Source organism: Sturnus vulgaris, chromosome 1 (assembly GCF_052056855.1).
Source record: "Sturnus vulgaris isolate bStuVul1 chromosome 1, bStuVul1.hap1, whole genome shotgun sequence".
Lineage (NCBI taxonomy): Eukaryota > Metazoa > Chordata > Aves > Passeriformes > Sturnidae > Sturnus > Sturnus vulgaris.
In genome coordinates this window covers 115,680,646-115,704,692 of record NC_142243.1, presented here as the reverse complement: position 1 = coordinate 115,704,692, position 24,047 = coordinate 115,680,646, and positions in this window count along the sequence as shown.

Below are 24,047 nucleotides of genomic sequence, written 5' to 3'. Positions count from 1 at the left end.
AATTGACCTTAATTCTATAAATGTATACAAGAAAAAAAAAAATAGCAGGAAAAAATCCCAATCACTAAGAAAATGCCACCTGGAAGTGGGCCTAATATTAAATGTGTTCTTTTTTAAGGCAAGGTTGGTTTTTCTCATTACCTAATTAGAAAGTCATTGATGCTGAGCCACAAAAGTCTGGCTGAGAAATGTATTCTTCATTACAAATGCAAATGCTAGATTTAATTTTCAGATGCAAATCTTTTGAATCTTTGAGTAATGTCTTTTTAGTGGTCCTGGCAGGAGAAGGGGGGGAAAAAAGGTAAGAATAAATTAAACACATGGACCAGAAAGAAAAAAAAACAAACAGAAAACAAAGAAATTACGAGGAAAGCAGAGTACTGACACCAGTTTTTATACGATCTTTAAAGCCATAATACCTTTTAACTGAAATCTTTACAGTTGTCCTCATTTTCAGTCATATTTGCATACACCATTGCAGAGTTTAGTCACTGTCCTTCAGATTCTGCAACCGACAATCTCAACCATAAACCAAATAGACCCATAAATCAAATCTTGCCATGACAACTCCATCAAGTAGAGCAGCAACAGGTTCTTTTTTTTTGTTTTTCTCATTGATTTATGCCAATATGATAAGATCTTATGTTGAGAAAGTTTTTCTATTTCTGTTAGAAAATACTGTACATGCTTTCCCAAATTAAAAAAGGGAACAGAAGCTGGAAGCTCTCATTCAGCAAAAAGCTAAGGAAACACCCTGAGTTTTTTATCCTGTTTTCCCCACCTGAACAGATGGTTTGGCTATTGCTGCCAAATGGGACTGTGTTGCTTAAGAGTAAATTGAATACATCCCCATGCCTGAAATGCTACAAACAGGTATCTGGGGAATGGGAGCAGAATTGTCAACAACATTATAGTACTCTTGTGGGCTTCAAGAAGGGAATGTCTTTTACAGATATTAATGGAAACTAAAACAGGGTTTCAGAAAGAAGAATCCTCTATTTAATATAAGTTTTCTTCAGCAGCCCTGGAAAAACTGGCATGAAACTATTAGTACACATTTTTAGCAATTAAAATACCATAAAACCACAGCTTTCCTCCTAGCAGCAATTATTTTCAACCTCTGCATTATAAACCTCTAAATGGAATATCTCATGGTGGATAGTGGGTATTACCAGGTTTAATTGGTTGATCTACATGAAAATATATACAAATGTCAAAGTTCCCTTTTTGGAAGGATGACACATACAAATTGTGTTACTAACTCTGTTCACTTGTGATTACTCAATTTCAGTGAATAGAGGTGTTTTCCGTAGGTCTTACTGTAAGAGGCTTTTAGGACTACTCCAAATCTATCAATTGGTGCTTCAAGATGGGATATAAGGGTTCATCTGACAGCTTCTGGTGTGAAGGTGTCATCTCTGCCACTAAATATTTCACACTTTCACTGAATGTTCAGAGAGATGTACTTATAGCTTTTATCAGGGTAGCGAATTCACTGACGTTTATTTCCCTTACTGTACTATCAAATGCTGTCCAGTCAAGATTTGACCTTTCTCAGTTTCATGCACCAATAATATAAATGTGTGTGGTTTGGGTCTTTAACCATCTACTTTAAGTTGCTAGTTATAATAAAACTTTCATTCAGCTGCTAAGTAATGCACATCCATACCAGATCAGTGTTTTCTAATGCACACAGGTACTGTAAATAATTTCTCCTGTGGCATAGCCTGCTTGTCAGTTACACCACTGCTGTTACAAAAAAATGCAGAAGCATTTTATGTTTTGTAAAATGCTGCATTTTTATTCTGCTACTGCATGTTTAAATATGAAGTGCTTAATTAAGTACATTTCTCCTAAAATAATAATAACAACAACAATAATAATAATAGTAATGTATATATATATATATATATATATATATATATATATATGAGAACAAGCAATTACTTAAAGGGTTTTCCTCAAGTACACTGATGAAATTTGGACCCTCGTGAGATACAGCACAGTGATTAAAGATCCCTGTTAGGAGTTCTATACTGCTGAATTTTCTATTTATAGTTCTATTTATAGCTGTATATAGTAATTTACATAGAATTGGAACACACATATCTTCTCTTTTGTGAACTTTTGGACTGATGCCCTTGTATTCATACCTTTTGCCCAAATAATTTTATTTCAGAATGTTGATTTAAAAATCAATTTCCCAATCCACAACGTTGCTGACTATGTCAGTTCTTCTACCTTACCCCACTGATTTCTCTTTACCTGCTACATTACTCTTGGTTGCTTGCTGTCTTCCCTGGTATGCCCTGTTTTATCCCATCTCTCTTATTCATAGCCACACTGCTAACTCCTGCCTTGTTTATTGAATTTGACAAACTTAATTGTCCAGTTCTTAAGCTTCAAAGAAGAATTCTGCTGTCTTCTCTCTGACTGCCCTTTGCTTGGGAAGAGTTCTCTGATAACCTGAAGTAAATTAGAATGTTGGTATATTTCAGAAACAGCATAAAACTTTTATGTTTCTATGATGTCTTTGAGAAGCATAAGGTAACATAAATTATCATACTACATTTAACCCGTTAGCCATATTAAGAGATTTATTTTAAAGACTCTTACAGGACTTAAATATTTTTTAATTAATATTTAATCTTAAATTGTTAAATAATAGGTTCCTAAGCAAGATGACAGTTCACAAAGTAAATGCCAATAATATTAAAGTTTTTCAACACCAAGAGTGACATGAATAAGGAAAAAATCCTTTTGCATGCTTGCTCTTTTCCATTTCTCACTCTTTATAATAGTGGAAAATATTAAATCAAGAATTTAAGCAGATATTAAGAAATGAAGTGTTACTGGGTAAAGATGTATTTGTATTTGTGAAACTTTTTATGCTCATTGCTGAGCATAAAAAATGAAAGCAGAAAAGTATATAATCTTTAGTTTATGAATTATCCTTTCATCCTGGAAGACTAAAATTTTGAACAAATAGATCCAAAACCATGGTTGATTTACACAGAATCTCAGTAACCATAAGAACTCAAAAGCAATTGCAGAGAAAACAAAACCTTGAAAACTTTCTTTAGAACAAGACTAACTCCCACTAAATAGTAATAGAGAACCTTTAAAAAAACATTGAGACCAGTCTCTGTGCTACCAATCCAATTTTTTTTTCTGCAAAGTCACACTTGTTCCCAAGATGGGAGGTACAGCAGTACAAAGGCTTTAGAATTTTCTTTGAAGTCAGTACAGAGCAAGGAAAAAAACAGGTCACATTTACTTCACATGTAGAAGAAACACTTCACATTTCTGGTTTTTAAGTGAAAATGTTCCCAATGATATTTTGCCAAAGGTATAATGTTTAACGTTATTTTTAAAATCTTATCATAGCTATTATAAAAATTAATTAAGCATGTAATCTTTAACTTGCAAAATGAAAACATCATGTCGGCAGGAGTCAGAGACATTATCATGACAAAGACAAGCTCTTATTAATAAATCTAATAAGTAATGTACAAAAATTTCATTTAGTAGAAAAGCCAGAAAGCTACTTTAGAGATTCTAAAATATTTAAAATACGTACATACATACATATATGCACATATATACATACATATAATAGAGAGCTGATAGAGTTACAACTCTTATGTATGTGTTTTCTGTTTGATAAACTCACCTCCCAGTTTTACATTTATTTAATATTTCTATGGTTTTTTCTGCTTTATGGGGTTTTCCTATATTGTAATGCAGACAATTAATGCATAATTACAAGAATTCATGGCATTTCTTTTTGAATTAGCCATTAGGTGTACAATGCCTTTGTACCTAATGTAGTGCAAAAGGATTTAACAGTCTTAAAATTATGAAAGAACTAACAAAATTCTGCAGACACAGGGACAATTAATAATCAGGTAGAGATTTTAGAAGAAGTGTGAACATAAAATTTTTCAAAATCTTTTAAAATGCACTCTATGATTATCTAGCAATAGGATGTGGTTGGTTGCTTAGTTATGACTGCAAAGTTGCTTTCATCAAGGAAGAATAAATTACTGCATTCAACAACAAAAGAAAGAGCAGTTGAGATACCATTGATTTGCAGTGATTGTTTTCCTTTTATTTCCTCTATAACACACATTAAGTTGTGGCTTGGGCAATAACTAGACTACTGTCTAGCTGTTGCCATTAGCCATCACGTGATTCAGTACAAGAAAATTAGAGAAGAATTTATCTTGCTAATTGTGTAATGAGTTAAGTAGAACAAGTACCTTACTGATTGCAAATATATTATTTCACAGAAGTTCAGCCTTAATTAGCCATATCATCAGTTTACTGTAACAAAGACACATGCATTATTTATAGTAGCTGCATTACCACTAAAATCCAGTGAGAGTTTACACTGACATGAATAATATCATGCATAATGCCACTTCTCTACTTCTCCATCAGGGGAACCTCATTGCTTCAGTAGACGGAAAGAAATGAGAAGACAATTTAGACTAAAATTGCCAAATATTGTTGTGGTTACATCATGCCATATTGAATCTAGAATATTTTTATTTTCAAACCTGTGAAAACCTTTAACAATTTCAAATAATCAAAGAAAGAATTTCGGGTTTTGTGAAGACATGGAAGAACTCACATACCCTTCCCCAGAAAGTTTATTAAGCCCTTGGTCCCTTTCAGTATATATGTTCCCCTTACAGATATACAGTAAAATTAGACTCATGATAAAACAAACCAATCTGGTTTAAAAAAGACTACATCAAACTACAAATTCAGGAAAGAACACCCTCATTATGCTTCTCCTGTCCTGCCCAGATTCCAAGAACCCATGGCAGTCGCCAGGACTGTCAGCCTGGCAATGTTGCAGAAGCGCTGTTCTCCAGCCCCCCACAGCCCTGCCCTGCCTTGCAATGGGTCCATGTCCATCCTCAAAGTCAGTCCATCCTCAAGGAGATCCCATCCAGCGCCTGAGGCTGGGATCCCCCAGCTGCCCTGCTCCTCTCTGAGCTGCTGTGGTGTGGGCTCTTGGCTCCTATCCCTGAGGCACCCCTTGGCCCTCAGGATGCTCTGACGGTGCCTTCAGTCTTGTGTCATGCTGAACGAAAATGCAGTCTGGGAATTAAACACTCCCAAATTACTGTGGATAGAGATACAAAGTTGTGGCAGATGACACAGGAAACCATTACAACCTAATAGATACATAAAAAGTTATACCTCCACTGTACACATTTCTCATTCTCTTCATTGTGCGAATTTTCCTCAGCACCACTGCGAATAATGAGCAGTTCCCAGACACATGTCCAAGGAGAGGGTCCTCTCGGGGACTGTGTCTCTTTAGAAACCAAGGCTTATTTATGACAAGGAAGACAAAAATACTACACATATACTCAATAGCAAAGTGAATAAAGAAAAATTTTCAATTTCATTGATTCAAAAATTCATTGTAGATGCTGTGGTTTCCTTGAGCTATTTTCACACCATTGGAAGAGTAAACAATTTCATCTTCACTTAGACCTTAGACTTAAGATTTAGAAGATAATTCTTTCTTGTTACAAGTAGCTACGTTACTTTTTCTGCTTTATTTAATCCTTATTTATTTGGATTAAATGTCCTACTGGAAACAAGACCTACATACAAAGTTTGCAGATCTTTCCAAACTAATGAGTGTTGGGAGCCAAGATTACTCCTTATAAGTCTCCAGAAAGAGGCAAGATAAGAGGTTTTTCTGTTTGTTTTTTTTAAAATCAAATATCTGTCTGATGTTTTGTCTAAAAGCAAGAATATTTTTCCAGAGCAATCAAATACACAAATAGTCTCTGATCCAAAAAAATTCAGATATAGGTGAGGTATTACCTAATAATAACAAGCTAAATGTTTAGCAATAGGCTACATTTCTAATGAGTAAGTGCTGCTTTGGTGCAATCATGGAAATATGAACTCTGCTCTTCAGTGACTATGCTTCAATTTTATAAGTCATGATGAAATTTGATATACATATTTTCAAAATCATCTTTTACATTTAGGAAATTATGTTCTTTTAGCCCTTTGAGGAAGTGTAATATTGTAATCGATATGGTGTAGTGGGGTGGCAATTGAAAGAAATGCCACGGTTGCTACTCCACTCCAATGTCCTGCATTACCAAATTAAAATTAGTCTTTTCTGAACTTTCTACTACCTGGAACATTTTTCAGACTTTTTTCATAAAGATGGAAATCACGAGGCTGAGAGGAAAATGGAGCTTGGCAGTCAGTAAGAGAGTACTGCTTGTGTTCCCCCAGCCAGAGCATGTGTAATACTCTCTTTTCAACCTCACAATGATTTTGAGAGAGATAAAGAGAGACTCCATCCTTTTGATAAGAAATGCTAGGAAACGCAAAGATTAAGAAATGCTGTCAGAAATAAAACACTAGAAAATCCTTTCAGACCAGGGTAAAGGAAACCGAACAATATAGAGTAGGTCCTGCAAATCATCTTGAGGAAGAGAGCACTCACGCAGCTGAGACAGCCAGATTGCTCCACTTGCTTCAGAGAGAAAGCAGCTTGCCATGCAATGACTGCTGGACATAATTTAATGACTCACTGGAGCCACGTTATTACTGCCCCAGTCAAAAACGAGCACAGCTAACAAAAAATCCAGGGTAAAAAATTCCTGAGAGGCTTTCCATCAGTTGTTGAAACAATGCCTGTGAAAGTTATATAGGAGACTTCAAGAACTGAAGGACTGAAAAAGCATATTTGCAATCATATTTGTCTAGTATCAAAAAATGACAGATGTTAAGAATCCTTTAAATATTAAAATGGATATACCTTAGTAAAACCTTTTATCAGCAGCATTAGCTATGACTGAAAAAATTATAAAGATATTTGCATATATATATAATTTATAACTGTATTCTATGTGCATATATGCATTTAATTATGAGGTTGTTGAATCAATCTTCAGGTGCTTGGTGAGGAGTATTTTAACTGTACAATTGTTTCAAACAGACACTGTACACAGTGGACTGTACACAGAAAAGATGGAAACTAAAATTTCAGAGACAATGAAAGATTTAGACCTGACATACCTCTGATGGGATAACAGAGATTGTGTCTTTTATTTTAGAACATCGATAGAACAGTTTGGGATTTTTTTTTTTTTTTTTATAACTAAATATCCAAGAGCAAAAAATTACGAAGTTGTTGTTGTGAAAATATATAGAATGCATGCAAAAAATCAGAAGTAATTCGTCCACTAAAATGGAATACTCTCTTGTCAGAATATTTTCAAATAAAAGCCTGTTTGCAAGTGACTTATAAAAGACATCAATAGATTAGGTATTCACACTGTACATTACATGATATTAAATTAACAGACATAATTTATCAGGTAAATGCCACCCTCAGTTTGAGGGGCAGTAGAAGCAAAATCTGTGACTTTAAAATAAAAGGAAGAATCAAATAATGAGTTTTTTTATGAAATATAATGGAGGGAGACAAGATGAAGTTATCTCATTTGCACGGTGGTTCTCAGCTGCTGATTGGGGATTGAGCAAGGTCTCTCTCTCCTGGAGAGAAAAGAGTATGAATCTTTCAGAGCAGTGAATGCAGAATACTGCTTGAAAAAATCCACAAGTTAGAAGTGGGACAATGCCTTTGCCAGACACATATGCAAAAGAGAGTTATAAAAAAGGACAAGACCTGACATTGAAATTTTACCCTGAACTTCATAAAGATTATAATAGTAACAGAATGAAAATGTAATGTGTTAAAATATGATTTGAATGGATGGCTTTTCTCACCATTTTACAGAAGGAGTTTTCATAATGCATTAATTATCTCTGAATCCAGTATATGACTTGGAGAAGGTGCCTCAAGATGTAAGTGTAATTCCTTTACCTTAGCTTTTTATATGCTTTTTATAACTCTTTACATGCATTCTGGGATCTTCAATCTTGTGGAATTGCTTACCTCCTCCAGTAATTAAAGGATCATATGCCCTCTCTGGGCATTTATATGACCTATAATGTATGGATATATATAAAACAGAGTAAGACAAGACTTTGCAATCTCCAAGTCCTAATGTCAGTGGGTCAGACTCTTTCCAGTTTCCATTGACTTGAGAAAACTTTCTTTAAGCAGTTGATCTGACAGAATGTTATTTAAAATGCAAATGCAGAAGTCTAAATTTCCATCTATAGTCTCACTTTTCCAGAGTTTAATATTTCAATATTGCCAGCAAGTGGCTTATTTAATTTGTAGTTTTTAGTCTTTCTTCTTATTTTATTTCCTTCAAGTTATCTGAAAGATTTGACTTAACTTTATTAATTATTAAAAAATAAGTAAAATACTTTTAGAAAGCCTCTACCCTCTAACACTGTGTACCTCTGGCAATACTGAAGGTGAATTCGTCTGTCCATTACAGAGCTCTTACTGGCCAGAAGTTCAGCACTTCCAAATTAGCCTACTGGGATACTGCAATATCTCTAACTCCAAGGAAAAATGTTTAATCCTGAATAAGAAACATATCTTATATAGCCAACTATATAAGGCTATTGAATAGAACAACTCCATCTATTTTGCTCGATGTAATAAATATTGCTGATTCTGACAAAATATGAAGACCACTGGTTCTGTTGTGGACATTGTGATATGAACCTTTTTTATTTGGAGTATGAATAACTCTCCCTTGTATTTATTTTCTAACAGCTGAAGAGCATGGCACAGCTAATAGAGGTCAAAAATATTATAATTTCCCCCAAAATGTACTTTATACATAAAAAACCTCAATTTAATAACAATGTGTTTCCTATGACAGGAAGTATGCATTACTGTTTGTTTGCAGTTTCTTGCATTTTCATTAGAGAAAAAGTAATTTAATCTTTTTCTTTTGCAAAAGTTTTAGCCTGGCTTGCATCTTTTAACTTTTGTTTATGAAAAGCTAGGTCTTTGTATCTGTATCATGCCACTTTTTTAACACTGTCTATATATGCCATAGTCTTTTTGCTGGCAAAATGTAAAAAAACCCAGAAACTTAAACTGTGACAAAATCCCAAATTTCTCCTTGTAATGAAATTATACTTAGATTTATTTTTTCATCTTATAGACTAGGAATAAGGCCAGTAACTTATACTTGCCCAGGAAAGGGAAAAATGTAAAGAACAGGCTTAATTTTAGAAAGTGCACATTAATTTTCCTCACACTACCCCTACAGTGAAGTTGAAATGCCACTATATTGTGTCATAGTCACTTTGCCAGAAGAAGTCAAAGCTGCCCCTGGAGAGAAAGAGAACCAATATTTTGTGGAAGTTCTATGAAGCCTTTCAGACAAAAACTAGCACTTACTGAAAGCACTTTTTTCTTTTTTGATGGTAACATGTATAAAGGATCTTGAAAAGAGAGCAAGAGTCACCAGAAAATTCTGAAAAACTCTACAGCTTTCTACAGTTTAGCTCATTGAGAAGAATGAAGAAAAATGAGTGCAGTTATGAGAGAGACAAACCTTTACATGTCAGATGTTTCCATTCCATCTGAAGGGAATATCTTCCCTAAAAATACAGAAAGATCAGAAAGTAAAGTATTCATTGAGGAGAAACTCTGAAGCCTCAGAAGAAGCCACATAGACATCAATCACTCTGCCTCAGTTCACTTAGGGGCAAAAAGGAAATGTCAAAGACTTGCCTTTTTATAGATGCATCCCATGACACTCTTCTGGCTTCTGCAAGAACTATGACTTCAAAAATATTGTAGGCCATATAGTTACCAGTACTCATATGGGAAATAGGCAACTAGCTGAGAAAACTGCTCTCATCATTGAATTTGGGAAGGTAAATATTTTAAATGTGTTTATGTAATGACAGATAAATAACATCTACCTGAACTAAAAATGCTTCATCTCCCACCAGATGTACATGAAGAAAGTGGAGGAGTTCCCTTTTAAAAAGTGGAGAGGGGAAAACGAATGGATGAATAACAGAAAAGATAATTTGGAGATACAATTTAAACCTGCCATGAAAAAAAAAAGTCAGAAGTTCTATTTATATCTCCCGATATCCCGGCCTGGGAGAAGGGAGATGAAGAATGTTGTAGCCTCCCTCTAGCACCTTGACAGTAAAAAAATTGCCTAACAAATTAATGGCTTAAAAATGCCTCTGCTCATAAAATAGCAACATTTGTACTGATCTGTACCTTACAAAGTTCACCAGACTCAGGGAGCAAAGGGAACTGAAGACAAGAATGTTGGCCTCTTGTGTTGCTACTTTGCAAGTAAAAGCAGCCATGATGATAATCATCCCTGTTTGGTTACAACACAGATGGAGGGTCAGGGCATGTGAACAAAACTCTAACAAATACACTGAGTACTGATGTATAAGTCCCTCAGATTCTACTGTATGGTTTTTCAGCTCTTTTTCTGTATAATTAAAAAAAAACCCTGAAAGTAATTGTGAACTAGGTAAATCGATGCCCATCATCCCTCTGCAGAGATTCTCTGAACAGAACAGAATTTCATAGATATTAACAATGCGTGCATACTGATGCTGAATGAATGATGCATAGAAAAATAATTTAGAAGTAGAATCAAAAAATTACAGAACGGTTGAGGAAGAGACCTCTGGAGATCATGGGGTTCAAACACCCTGCTCAGGCAGGGCCACTTAGAGCCCTTTGTTCAGGATGATTTCCAGACAGGTTTTGAATATCCTCAAAGAGGGAGGTTCCCCAACTTCTCTATGAAACCTGCACCAGAACTCAGTCATCCTCCCAGTAAAGTAGTGCTTGATGATCATAGAGTCACAGAATGACCGGGTTGGAATAGATCTTAAAGATCACCAGCTGTAACCCCTCTGCCTTGGGCAGGAACACCTTCCACTAGACTGCTTTGAGCACTAGGTTGCTCAAAGCCCCATGCAAAATGGCCTTGAATACTTCCACAAAAGGGACATGCTAAACTTCTCTGGGCAATGTCCAAAGTGACCCCCCCCATTTCTCAGTTTGTGCCCATTGCCTCTTTTCCTGTCATTGGACACCACTGAAAAGAGTTTGGCTGCACCTTCTTTACAGCCTTTCTTCAGACATTTGTACTCATTGATGAGATTCCTCTTGAGCCTTCTCTTCTCTAAGCTGCAAAGTTCCAGCTGTCTTCAGACTTTCCCCAAAGCAAAGATGCTCCAGTTCCTTATCCATCTTCATGGCCCTGTTCTGGATTCTTTCCAATATCAATAGCATAGACCGTTTTTCTGAACTTGTGGTTTAGTATTTCCCAACATTTGCTTATTGAATTTCTGGAGGTTACTAGAGTTTTCTAAACTTTATGTGGATTCGGTGCACTGTTCTGAAATATTGTTGGAAGTAACAAGGCTCCCATGGGCATCCATCCATTCTGTTTGCAAAATGCATGGCACTTTTTATTATTTTATCTCTTCATTTCACTCTGCACTGCCCTAGGCTTTGAAAATATAACTAAGCCCTGCTCTGTCAAGCAACAAGAACATTCACACTAGGCAGCTAGGAGGAGGAAGATCTGAAAAACATGTTCCTACTCCATAATTGTATCTAGAGAATGAATAACTATTTGAACTCTATATTGAATTGGTCAATAAACTAGCCTGGGGGCTTAAAATGAGTCAAACAGCCTCTATGGCAGTATCACAAGGCTAAAATAAAGATTTTTCCTAAAATCTTTTGCAGCCATTACCAGTTGCAATCTGTTTTACATAATAAAAGGGATGAATTTATTATACAGAAAGCATTTTAGATCCTTCTAAAACCCAATCACAAAAATTGACAAAATAGACAAAGAAATAATTAAAAGTTGCCCTTGCTATAAAGAATTAGATACTCGTCTTTGATTCAATTCAATGACGATAAAAAACACACTGAAACGGTCTGAAGTCTTCAACAAGTAGGAGGAAGCATCAAGTGACTGTTGGCTGTCTGTGAGAGATGTGGTAACATGAGGTGATAAAACCTCTGACTCAATGAGCTCTGCAGAACATGCATAAACCACAGAAAAGTGGATTATGGGAAAATAAAGCAGCGAAAAATAAATTCAAAAGGAAGACCTGATTTAACAAAATTGAAGAATATCAGAATAGTAAAAGAAACGCCATGAGAAATCGGTCACCCCTATGCCATCCCTCAAAATCTGATCAAGCCTCATTCAGCCACTGCTTTGCTTCTCTGTTGCAGATGTAGCACCAATTTGACATGTACATATTCTGTAGCTCTTGACAATAAAATCACATGTTAATTTATAGTTTGAAGCACCACAGTAAAATAGAATTGCTATTCACACCCTTTCTAGGGGCTCTCTTTTCTACTGTCTGTAACAACCAATTATTACGGACTACCCACTACAAGCTAAACTAGAGTTTCGTAATTTCTTTTGTACAAAAATAAAATGCTCATTTCGAATGCTTTTAATGTTATGATTGTGATGGTCTATAGGAGTTTTTTGCATATGTAAACTAATCATGTAGAACATGTGATGCATCCAGTAGAAGGAGAAGGAAAAAAGGTAGAGCATTAAAGGCAACAAATATTATTAAAGAAGGGTTTATTGTAAGGAGTGAAACCTGTTTACTCCTCTCCCTATTTAACTTTTTCAGCTGGTGTCTCCATTTATATTCAAGGAGCACAACAACATAAAAGCATGCAAATTTGCACAAATCATTGCAATCAGGTCTTCTGAATACACAATTTTTGTATTCTCATGATACTTGATGTTTAAACAGCTGCAGTTTTTGCAGGCAGTCCCAGTTGCTGTCATATATCTTGTATGGAATTACACAGACATGCAAGAAGGTTTTATGAAAATATAAAAAGATAAAATCAGTGTAATGCTTATATTATGAGTTTCTGAAGGATCTGGACTCAAGGACAGAAATACTCTTTTAAAAATGGCAACTATCAAAACAATACATAAATTAAGAAAGTTTATAGCCTGGACAAACCAGAGTATAAACAAGAAACAATAATCATAAAACGTGTAACAGTTCTATCCTCCTAAGCATTCTACTTATTTCATAACTAAATCTACAAAGTAGAAAAAATGAATACGCATGAATCTATATTAAGCATTTTCAAGAATGGAACACAAACATTTTCAGTTGTTTGCTGCTTCACATCCTCTTGCATAGCTGAGATGCATGCACATATGCCATATTTAATCACACTTTTTCTTCCTTGAGCTGATACAGATCCCCTAGAAAAACTGGTAATGTCCTAAGAAAATTTCCTCTAATTTCAAATGTGCTTTCATGTAAGCCAAATTCATGTGAATGCACCTATTTGACCTTCAGTGATTTTGAAGACATTTTTACATTTTCTTCATTCTTCAGAATGCACACAAGTGGCAGTGGTAATTAATTTCTCGTTCCCAAGGTCCAACTGGTCAAAGTAAAGCTGTGTGATCTATGACATAAAGAATGACTTAGGATTGCCTAGTGCAATTTTTTGCTGCAAAATTTCTATGAATAATACAGTTTAATCATGAAGAATTAAGTGTATGCTGCTGTAATGTTATGTTTCAGCAGAAGTTATAGCCTCTATCCTGTCTATGCAGTCTAGTTTATATTTCTCAGTTCCTGAGATTCCTAGCTTTTCATGTTCCAGAAGGTAAAAAACACAACCAAATTTAACCATCTCCAGCACCGAAAAATGGCCTTCAATCAGGAGAGGCTTATCTAACAAAATCATGCCCCAGTTAGTCAGAATCAAGAGACAGTGGTCAAATAATTTCAGTTCCAGGAGAATCCCCTCTGTAATAGCTTCCAATGTATCATCATTACTGAAAGCCATGAAAGATGGAAAAAGTATGTAACAATAAGCATAATATAGTTTCTAAAAAGACATAATGTGTTATAAAAATAAGAAATCAGAGGCAGTCCTTAAAATACAGGTCTTATGTTCCTACAATACAGAGACAGCAGTGTGAATGAAGGTTGTAATACATATACACATACATATACATATACATAATTAAACATGAGAAAATTGAGATTTTGTCTATATTGTCATGAGCCAGAAACAATCACACACAACAGTACAGACGACACAGAGAGTTAGTTTTTTCCTATCTGGATATTCCAATCTGTAATTTTTTTTCTGAGGGACAGAACAGTCACAGTAAAATTATTAAAGAAAATTGAGGGCATTCTTTTCCTCAGTAAATTTCTATCATAAAACAAAATTTGGCATTAATAAAATGTATTTCAGAAATAATCAATATATATATATATCCAACAAATATTTGTCAGTTGTTGCATTTCAGTATAATTATCTCCTTAAACAGGCATGAAAAACAGAATGTAAGCATCACAGGTAATGAAATATTATTCCAAGGGATGTTTCATGGCATTCCACCAATCCATCTCACTCCCCAAAAAAAACCCCGATTTTTTTTTTCTTTTTTGTGATCCAGGTTATAAATTTAAATGCTTTAAATTCAATCATTTTGAGCCTTGCTGTTGAAACATGGAAAAAAATTATTTTACTTCAGATCACTTACTGACTCATTTGACAATGGTCCTTGTTACTGTCACTTCAGGACACATGGTATTTGTAATCAGCTCATCATGTGGGGTTTAAAATAAGTAGCTATTATTTATCTCAGATGTATTTCTGATATCTTCTTTCCCTATTAAATTTTTCTCCTGAATATCTGTATGGAATATATTTTCTACAGGTAGAATTCCATTTCCTAAATGTAAGATAAGATTTTAAAAAAACCAAAAATTACAACTTATATTGCTGGATATCCAATGATTCTCAGTCATCCATGTAGCCATTATCTTTTTCAAGTGACAAGATCATTCAAAAAAAGCTCTCTGTAGCTCAAATTTTCACATATCTGTAAATGTCTTTTAATTTGGAGCAGAAAACCTGGCTTTCTCCCTGACGTTTGATTTCATCTCTGCTTTTTTTTTTATTCTTCCCGGGTGAAGTTACTGGGGAAAAAACAAATTTCACCACACCTGCTGGACATATTGTGGGAAACACAAACTGTTTTCTGGACTCACAGCAAATAGTTTTTTCCAGCACAGGGGAAGCACATGGATCTGGTGTGAAGCCAGTACTGGGTACAGCATTAAGCCTAGAGTGTTACAAGTGAGAGGCAAGACGTCTCTTTCTTTGTTTATTGCTTTTATTCTGAGTGTATAACCTCATGAATAGCTCAGAGATAAAGAAAGAAATAGCAAATAATTCCATCATCAGGTCTTCTGCACAGTACCTACTGAAATAGACATAACTGAGTCTGAATATTTCATGCAGGAAAGAATCACTTAGCAATCCATTACTTCGCTCTGCCACTGAGCAACCTGCAGTCCTCATTTTATCTCACTGAAAAATAACAGCGTAACTCTCATAGTTTGATGAAAAACGCCACACAGCCTGATCACAGAACGTATGCCAGATTGCAAACAAATTATAAAGAGAAAGTAAGTCATGTAACTGTTTTATAAAATCATGCAACATGATTTTCAATTATATTTTATTCCTGAATATGTTCTCAACAGATATAAAGCTAGTTTATCAGCTCTTGGTTTTTAGAATTTTCTAAATTCTTAGAATATATTGGGAAGTAAGAAAGAAAGGACAGCATTCTATTAGTAAATTGTTTTCTTTCCTCAGGCTGTTTTCTTGCAAAATAGAATCTATTTTACACTACTCTGTATTAAAAAATAATTTTCTAGCAATGAGCTGACATATCTCTTCACAGTTCCGCTCTACTAATAAAAGATTTAAATCTTTCTAATTATTTAAACACCTTGTAATTGGCCAAAATCTGCATAATCAATGCATTCCCTCTGAGGTTAATGTAGTAAATCCATTTAGTTTTTCGATTATAAACTGTAGGATAAGGAATCTCAATATACCTGTCAGCAATTAAAAATAGCTTGCAAGTATATACAGATATATGGAGCTCTTAATAGAAATCAAAATGTTTCTGCTTAAATTTATTGATATTTTGGAAGTGTACACTAAGAATATATGTTCTAATTTTTCCACTATTTTCATTATATTAGATTTTCAATTTTCCAGCTGCTTATTAGAGCTTATTATCAGCTCTCCCTAGTTCCCTTTTTAAAATCTTTTAGCTTTCCTTTTGGTCTGATTCAACTTTAATTTATTTTTCTTTTTTTTTTTTTTTAAGCAGAAAAAGACTAAATCAAACCAAAACAAATAAAAGAAACTAAACAAGTAAGCAAACAACAAAAGCTCCCCAACACATGAAGCCAAATATTTTTACAGTAGAACTTATTAACAATTGCATATGACACTAATGGAAAAAGCCTTAAAGTAACTGTCAAAAGCTTCAAATGCTAAGAAGAACAAAAAGGTTATTCTCTTTGTTATATACAACCAAAAAAAGAATTTTGTGGTAATTTTCTTGCAAACTTGTCAAGTGCAAATTGTTCACAACATTATTAGTTATCTTTAAATTGTTTAGATTATTTGCTGTGTGCTCTTCCCATTGAAAGTTCATCCTTTAACATTGCCAACTTAATCTATTTTCTTCCCATTTTTAATTTAAGCATATTCAGGTCCATTTCATGAAATGTCCATATCTCAAGCTCCTTCTTTTACTGAACAAACTTTCCTCTTTTGCATGAATTTAACATGTAACATGTTATAGTCCAAAATCCCTCACATTTATTTTGTGCTATGTTAAACTTGCTCACTTGCTTTACCTTCTGTAACTGATTCACTCTCATGATTCAGGAAAGTACATGGCAAATATAAAAAATTATGTGGAAAATATAACATCAGCCACGTTAGAAGTTATTGTCTATATAATTTATCCATCATTAGTTCTTCTGTAGCCAAATGTGTGACCCCCATAGTTGAATCATAGGTTCAATACAGTTCAGGTTATTCTTCATAACTTGTACTGACTTGTGCTGACTTGTGCTATTAAATGCTTGCCCAGGATTTAAGTATTTTGTCCCTTTATGCATTACAGGCTTTCTGTTTTCAAAACAGAAACTTGTCTTTTTGTGTATACCCTAAGTGCTTCTGCATGTGCCTCCTCCATGAATTGTCTGAAACTGTGGCAGTTCCTAAAGGCAGCATACAGATACCCAAACCCATTCTGCAGGAGACTTCTCATAGGAGTATTTCATCAGCTAGTGCTAATGGCAAAGGACAGGCTAGAGAGTCCTTTACCACTCTTTTATCAGTGCTTAGAAACAACATGAAAACCTATGGTTTTTTCATTCAGCAAGAGGCCTACAATGCCTAGTTTGCACACCTATGTGTCAGCCAAAATAGCAGCCTATACAAGATTAGTAAATTCTTCTCTCAATGTTCAAGGTTATGAATGGGAGCAAAATAAACTCAAAGGTATGTGACATGGTGCTCCTCGTGCTGCTTCCTCAACCAAGAACATAACTGCAAGCTTTGTACTTAACTCTCAACACCTGACAGTGCTCTGGGATGCACCAATAAAAATAATAATAATTGGAGGTTGGTGCCATGGATACTCTGAATTAACACAGTTGTCACAACTTTGTGATCAAATTTATTTGATCTGCAGTGAACAAGAAGAACAATGTCATCAGCATCGTATCTGTCCACCCCTGATATTTTTTTTCCAGCCAGGAAGATCCAGATATCCCATTTGAGGCAAAGCTCTTTCAGCATGATAGTAAAAGCCTGTGTTCTTCACCTCCTGGTCTCTGGCCTATTTCAGGAAAAGGAGATCAGCATAGTCAAAGGAAGCATAAGAAACTACTTTTGTGACTTATAAACAAATTTCCAACAGTTACTCCCTCATGTTCTTTCTCCTTTATTAAATCTTCATGTAACGTATTGAAGTAATATCCATAAATATAACAAATATCTTGTTTGCAATCTGTTAAAGCACATACACTTCTCTCTCCTATCCAAAAATCCTGATATAGAATTAACGCACTCTCCTTTCAGCATAAGTTGTAACATCTTACCAGAAAATTGTGTATGTGAAATATAACAAAACTAGTAAAATAACTAAATTCTGTTCTATGTCTCACTTCTTTGAAGGTGGGGAAGTAATTTTTATACTGATGTTCTCAACAAATCAAGACGATTCCTAAATAATTTCTATTTTAGAATTTTAATCTTGGAAATCTAAATTATTAAATAAATAAATAAATACTTTTTTTAAAAAATTGAAAAATATTTAAATATATTTAAAATATTATCCCAAATGTGAAAAAAAAAAGAATTTAGATATATAGGGTTTATTTTTCCTTAAAAACTAATAAGCTACATGAACCACAATGAAATTTGTCAAAATGATTCCCTTCGAATGCATTATGACAGCTTAGAAAAAAAAAAAAACCACCTTCAAAATAATATGGAAAATGTAGTTCATCATAGAGAGAGAAATACAAAATATAGTACTGTAGCTTGCTATGTTCAGAAAAATCCTAAGGAAATTAAACTTTCTTCCAAAAAGGTTAAAGGACAATGCTTCCTTCTTCAGAGAAAAGAGTTTGTAGAATCACAGTCCTCTAGAGAGCAAGGTGGATTTTTATGTTTTCTTTCTTTCTGAAATACTTTGTGCAATCTAGTTCTAAACATTTGAATGAGCCTAATATTCTTAGCATTTCAGTAGTTTATCTTTGTATTTCAAATAACAGACAGGTTTGTAAATTGGACTTGATAAAGGATACCAAAGCATGACTATGGATTATTGTTCAGAGTTGAAAAGAGAAGAGCTTTCAAATGTACACCTACTGTTATTGTTCTCTATTTTATAATTAAGAAGTGAATGTAGATTTTGTAAATGAACATTTTATCTCTCTTCTCATGCCTTCTCCACTCAGAATTCCCTCCTGTCCTCAAAACAACCTGCTTACAGCAAACCCATTTTTTCCTCTCAAAGAAGAAAAAGTGTTTATTCTTACATGCTTAGCAGGCTTTAAATCCATTTTTGATGGGTTTTGTTTGCATTTTATGTCTGCATACAAAATTCTAGTATACTGACATATTGATACTATTACTACATGAGTAGTGAGCTATTTTATGAATGAATGTGGAATTAAATCACCTTGTTAGAAATCTGTAGTGACATAAGCCACATGCATTCAGAATGCTTATGGTAACTGAAAAATATATTAGGCGTCTGAAGCTTTTTTAAGCCCAGGAATATAGAACTACTTTTTATAAAACTGTGAAGATGAAGAATACTTTCTTTACAGGTATTTAAGTTATTTTAAAGCTGAATGACTTTAATGTGTAAATAGAAGTGCAAATAGAAGTAAACCTGTAAGTAGAAGTAAACACGTAAGTAGAATGTAAAGCATTTTAAAAAGAAATTAAACTTGGGTTGAAATCTAAAATAATTAAGTTAATAGCTCAGAAAAAATGATGAGGGGGGGAGAAAGTGTTAAAAACTATATTTTAAAAATTGCCTGGAGAAAGAAAAAGGCAACATAACCATGAAGCCAAAGACTGATCATTCTATTGAAATATGAGCATTTAAAAGAGCTTTACTCTTAGAATGCACTCACAACTGCTTCATAAAAGGATGGTATCAATGCAAGAATGAGACCAGCAATTTGGAAACTAAAGAAACTAAAAAAAAAAAAGAAAAACACACTTCATATCTCTGGACTGTGATTAAAAGAGAAATCATTATACATGGCCTAGTACCTCAGGTAAGTAAGTATTTAATACTTCATAAATTCCTCCAAGGCCAGAGAACTCATGTAATAAGAAAGAAATGGGCCAAGACAGCATTTTAGGTCAGGAGTGTTTTGCTCTCACATTTTGATTTCTGCTCAAAATTTTAGGCTATCAGAGGTTGGGTTTTCATTCCTTTTTATTCATTCAGAAACACTAAGGATATTCCTTAAATTATTTTCCATCCCTCTTAGGAACAGAAATCAGAGACAAGTCTCTGAAGAGGTGGTAGGTGAGAAGAAAACCTTTATTTTCCAAGAATATGATGCCAGCATTTAAATGAAGACCTAAAATAGAACAGGGCTAGGAAAACTAGGCTGGAACTATCAAAATGCTTCTGTATAAAATAAATTCATGAGGTAAAAGGACTGTTGTAGAAGTAACAGAGGTGAAGAGCTTTGAGGTAGGTTGCATCTTTTCTGGGAGAGCAGGAGCTGATTGACTAGAGCTGGAGAAAGAGGAGCTGACCTAAAAAGGCGATTGTAGTAAAAAGGAAATTCTCCATTAGCTTATTTGGAAAGATAAGGTCTTGGAAAATTTTTGGCAGAGAGACAACCAGGGAGGATAAACCTCTAGGTTAGTAAACAGTGGATGAAGTTGGGGCAGATGAAAGAGACCTCAGGACTCTGAGTCACTTACTTCAGAACACTCTGTACATGAATGTTGCTATTGAGCTTGATTGGGAGCTTGAGTAACCCCACAAAAATTGCCATGGTTTTAGCAACCATTCCATATCTCCTGTAAAGCCTGTGGTGCTTTTTTTTTTCCTTTTTCTTTTTTCTCTGTATAAGAAAAATTCATTTTTGTCCAATAAGTTTAATTATAATTACTGCAGAATTCAGGTTGATTTTTAAAACTCAGAATGTATTTCTTTATCATTACTAAATGCTAAATTTCCCATTATTAGCTCAGGCCATGGTAGCTGTGTTCTACACATTTTTAATAACTCCTTTTAACTACAAATCAAATTTGAACGATACTTTAGCAACAGTTAAAGGGTACTTGAATGATGCATAAATAAAATGCTCTGAAAGAATGAACAGTGATTGGGGAATCAGTATGTGTCAAAGTAATGATTCATAGGATAATCTTTCTTCTCTAAATATTTCATTTGAACACAAGAAAGTTTCCAAACCATTCATTTGCACCACTCTGTCTCTTGGCTTCATCCTAAAAATTATATTATTGAGCCCCTTTACTCAAAAAGCTTTTTCACACAATACATAAATACCAGGTTCCCTGCATCTCTTTAGGACTATTTCTTGTTTCCCTGGGATTGATTGCTTTTTTTTTTTTTTTTTAGTTTGTTTGTTTCTTAATGTAAATAGAATAAAATAAGTTAGACATATTTCACTGACACAGATTTTTATAAAAGAAATAATTAAAACTTAATGAATTAATTGTTCTAAGTCAGAGGTATGAATAAAAAGGAGCTTAGAAGCTTGAATGAATTTACAGTTGAGCTTGGTGGAACATGAAGACAGCTGCAATTGGCTGCATTATTGATGAGAAACACAAAGCAGTTACACAGAACATTGAGTTAAAGAGAATAGAACATTGCTTTTCAACTTCGTGTGCAGTCAGATGTTAAAGCTTCATTATCTAGGTGGATCTTGGGGAGTTATTTGTACTGAGATTGCTTATGCTTATGAGACTCTCACTTGCTAACAGCACTAGGTTTTGTTAAGCCTGCCTTAAGAACAAGACCTTTCTAGAACTTTTCCCTTTCTTCCCATTGCCTACAACTTCAAGACAGAGCTATAACTAAACTATTCAGATTGACTGGTAATTAAAAAAAAAAAAAAAAGCGTGCAGATTAATGCATTCACTACTATATTACTTTATTATTATGAAAGTATCTAAAGCAATAAAGGTTAGGTCAAGCTGCAGGGAATGTTCCTAGCCACACAGTTAGATAACAAATGCAGGGCAGAGTTCAACCAACTTTTCCATTACATTAAATGTCTAATGCTGCAATTGTATTGGGGCATTTTGAGGTAAAATACTGGTAAATATGGCAACAAATTGGAAATATGCCATATTTACAAATATGACGTATCAGTGGACAATACCAACCTTAAAAAAGAAAAAAGAAAGGTTTTTAAAAGTTCAGTTTGTAAAGATCCTAGGTTATATTCTTATTCTTTCTGGCATAATGCAGGCCTATTAATATAAAATGCTTTTAGCAATTAAAAAAAATAAAAATCACTTCAATAAAATGGGTGTGCAAAGGAGGCCTCAAACAATTTAACATTTTATTGTTCCGTGTCATGTCTTTTGTTTTTGCCCCAAATCAGTGGGCAGAGAGAAGCTTGATCTGTGATTTTTGCATTCTCAAAGAATTAAGCAGTCTTTTCTTTAGTTAGACCTTGCAAAGAAGGCTTGTGGTTAGGTCAGACCCTATTTCAATTCAAGGTGCTAGAATGCAATTTCCTGTGCAAACTGCCTCACCCTTCATTCTGAACTCAAAGGCTCAGACATTCCTAAAATATGCACCTAAGTGGATCTTTTAATGAGTATAAAATATAATAGGTATATGGTTTTAACTTGTAGTTTTCTATCATGCAAGTTACAGCTGGAGAAAAAGTTACAGGGTTTTTTTTTCATAGTCATACAAAAAAGAACATATACTTCCAGAATTAAATAAGAAAATAAGTCTTTTTCTACTACTTCTACATTTTTTTCGCTTTGCAGATTTCAAGGTTAAAAACAAGATTTAAAACTCAATAATAACCTCTCACCCTATACTCCCTTCCTGACTACATGTTTATAAAATAGGTGAGGTCACAAGATTAAATTGTTTTCCTTTGCAGGTTAGTTTTCATCAAAGCAGGACTGGGTTTTTGTTTTTGGTTTTGCTGCAGATTTGGAATTTTTTTTTTTTTTTTGGTTGGTTGGGGTTTTTTCGTGTGTTGTGGGGTTTTTGCCTACTGCTGAACTAGGACTTGCGTTTTAAACAATCTAACAAAACTCATTTATGTCTTACATGAAATCAATACACTAATAAAAAGATGTCTTGCTGTTCTGTGCCCTTTGGCATTACATCATTAAATTCTAGGACTTTGTAACAGGAAATAACTGAATATTTAAGAAATAAAGACTTTCTAGATACAAGGAATGAGTTTCTCCATTTGGGTCAAGCTTTACTTTATTTTGGATAATGCAGGCACTTGATACAAGTGGAAATCTGGACACAGTATGGCTACACCTGCATGGGCAAATGTTGGCCAGGAGAATGTCTGTAGTTGTGATGGCATTAAACACACCCCAAATTTTTATACCAAAGTATCTAGTACTGGATTAGTGAAAATCTGATTAACTGAACAATCAATAAAAGATTTCCATCTTTCCATCTTTCCATTTTCCATCTTTTGTAGTTTCTAGGTAACTTTCACCCAAAGGAAATCTAGTTTGAGCACTCTCGTGCCACACTCACACAAACCATACCACAAGAAGCTTTGATAATTGGTGTCAAGAGTTTTGCCTCAGATATTTACCTCTGATGCAATGGAGGCACTCCTACAGGGCTGCCATAAGGAGACCTAGACCACTCTTCCTTGAGGCAAAAATCTAGTATATTGACTAAAATTGAAACTGGGGGCTTAGGATTTGCTTCTTCTGTGCCCAAGAAATCTTAAAATGGTCTTGTGTCCCTAAAAATTTCCTTTCAGCTTCCTGTGATCATCCTTCTTAGGACCTTCCTGATCCACAGGCAGCATCCATTTAACTAACATTTTTTCATTAATTTGCAGGATTAATTTTCTGTTCTGCATAAATGTAAATTAATACACCAAAGCAACTGGGAAAATAAACCTCCTTTTAAAATATATTAGTAATCAATATAGGATTGTGGTGATTTCAAAACCATGAAAAACCTAGGCCTAGAAACACGTACTAGTAAATACTATAGAATGTAAATTAAAATATTACAGAAGGGAAATTAACATCTACTGAAACAAAGATTTGGCTTTCTGTCTTCATGACAGTTGTTTGGGATTTTTTTTTTTGCTGTTCTGTGACCTACTATTTCATTGTTTTAAAAGTCTCAGTGTGATAAAACAGAGCTTTTCAAATTGTGCTGCTATGTTGCTGCCAGCACTCATCTCTCCAAACAAACAAACAAGCAAAAAATTAGATATTCTAGATACATTCCAAATTAAGCAATCCATTACCTGCATGTTAATAATTATTAAAGAATTATAGGTGAGTTACTTCAATGTTTTGATCCTTGCAATTAAATTATTTAGCACTTCCACAAAAAGACAATGGTCAGAATACACACAGGAACACAAATTCCTACAAATTCCAAAGATTCTCTGATTCACATACTCTTTCATTTCCTATTAGTTACAAGTAGTAATACTGGCTTGTTTTGGACTTGAGGGAATTTGGATCT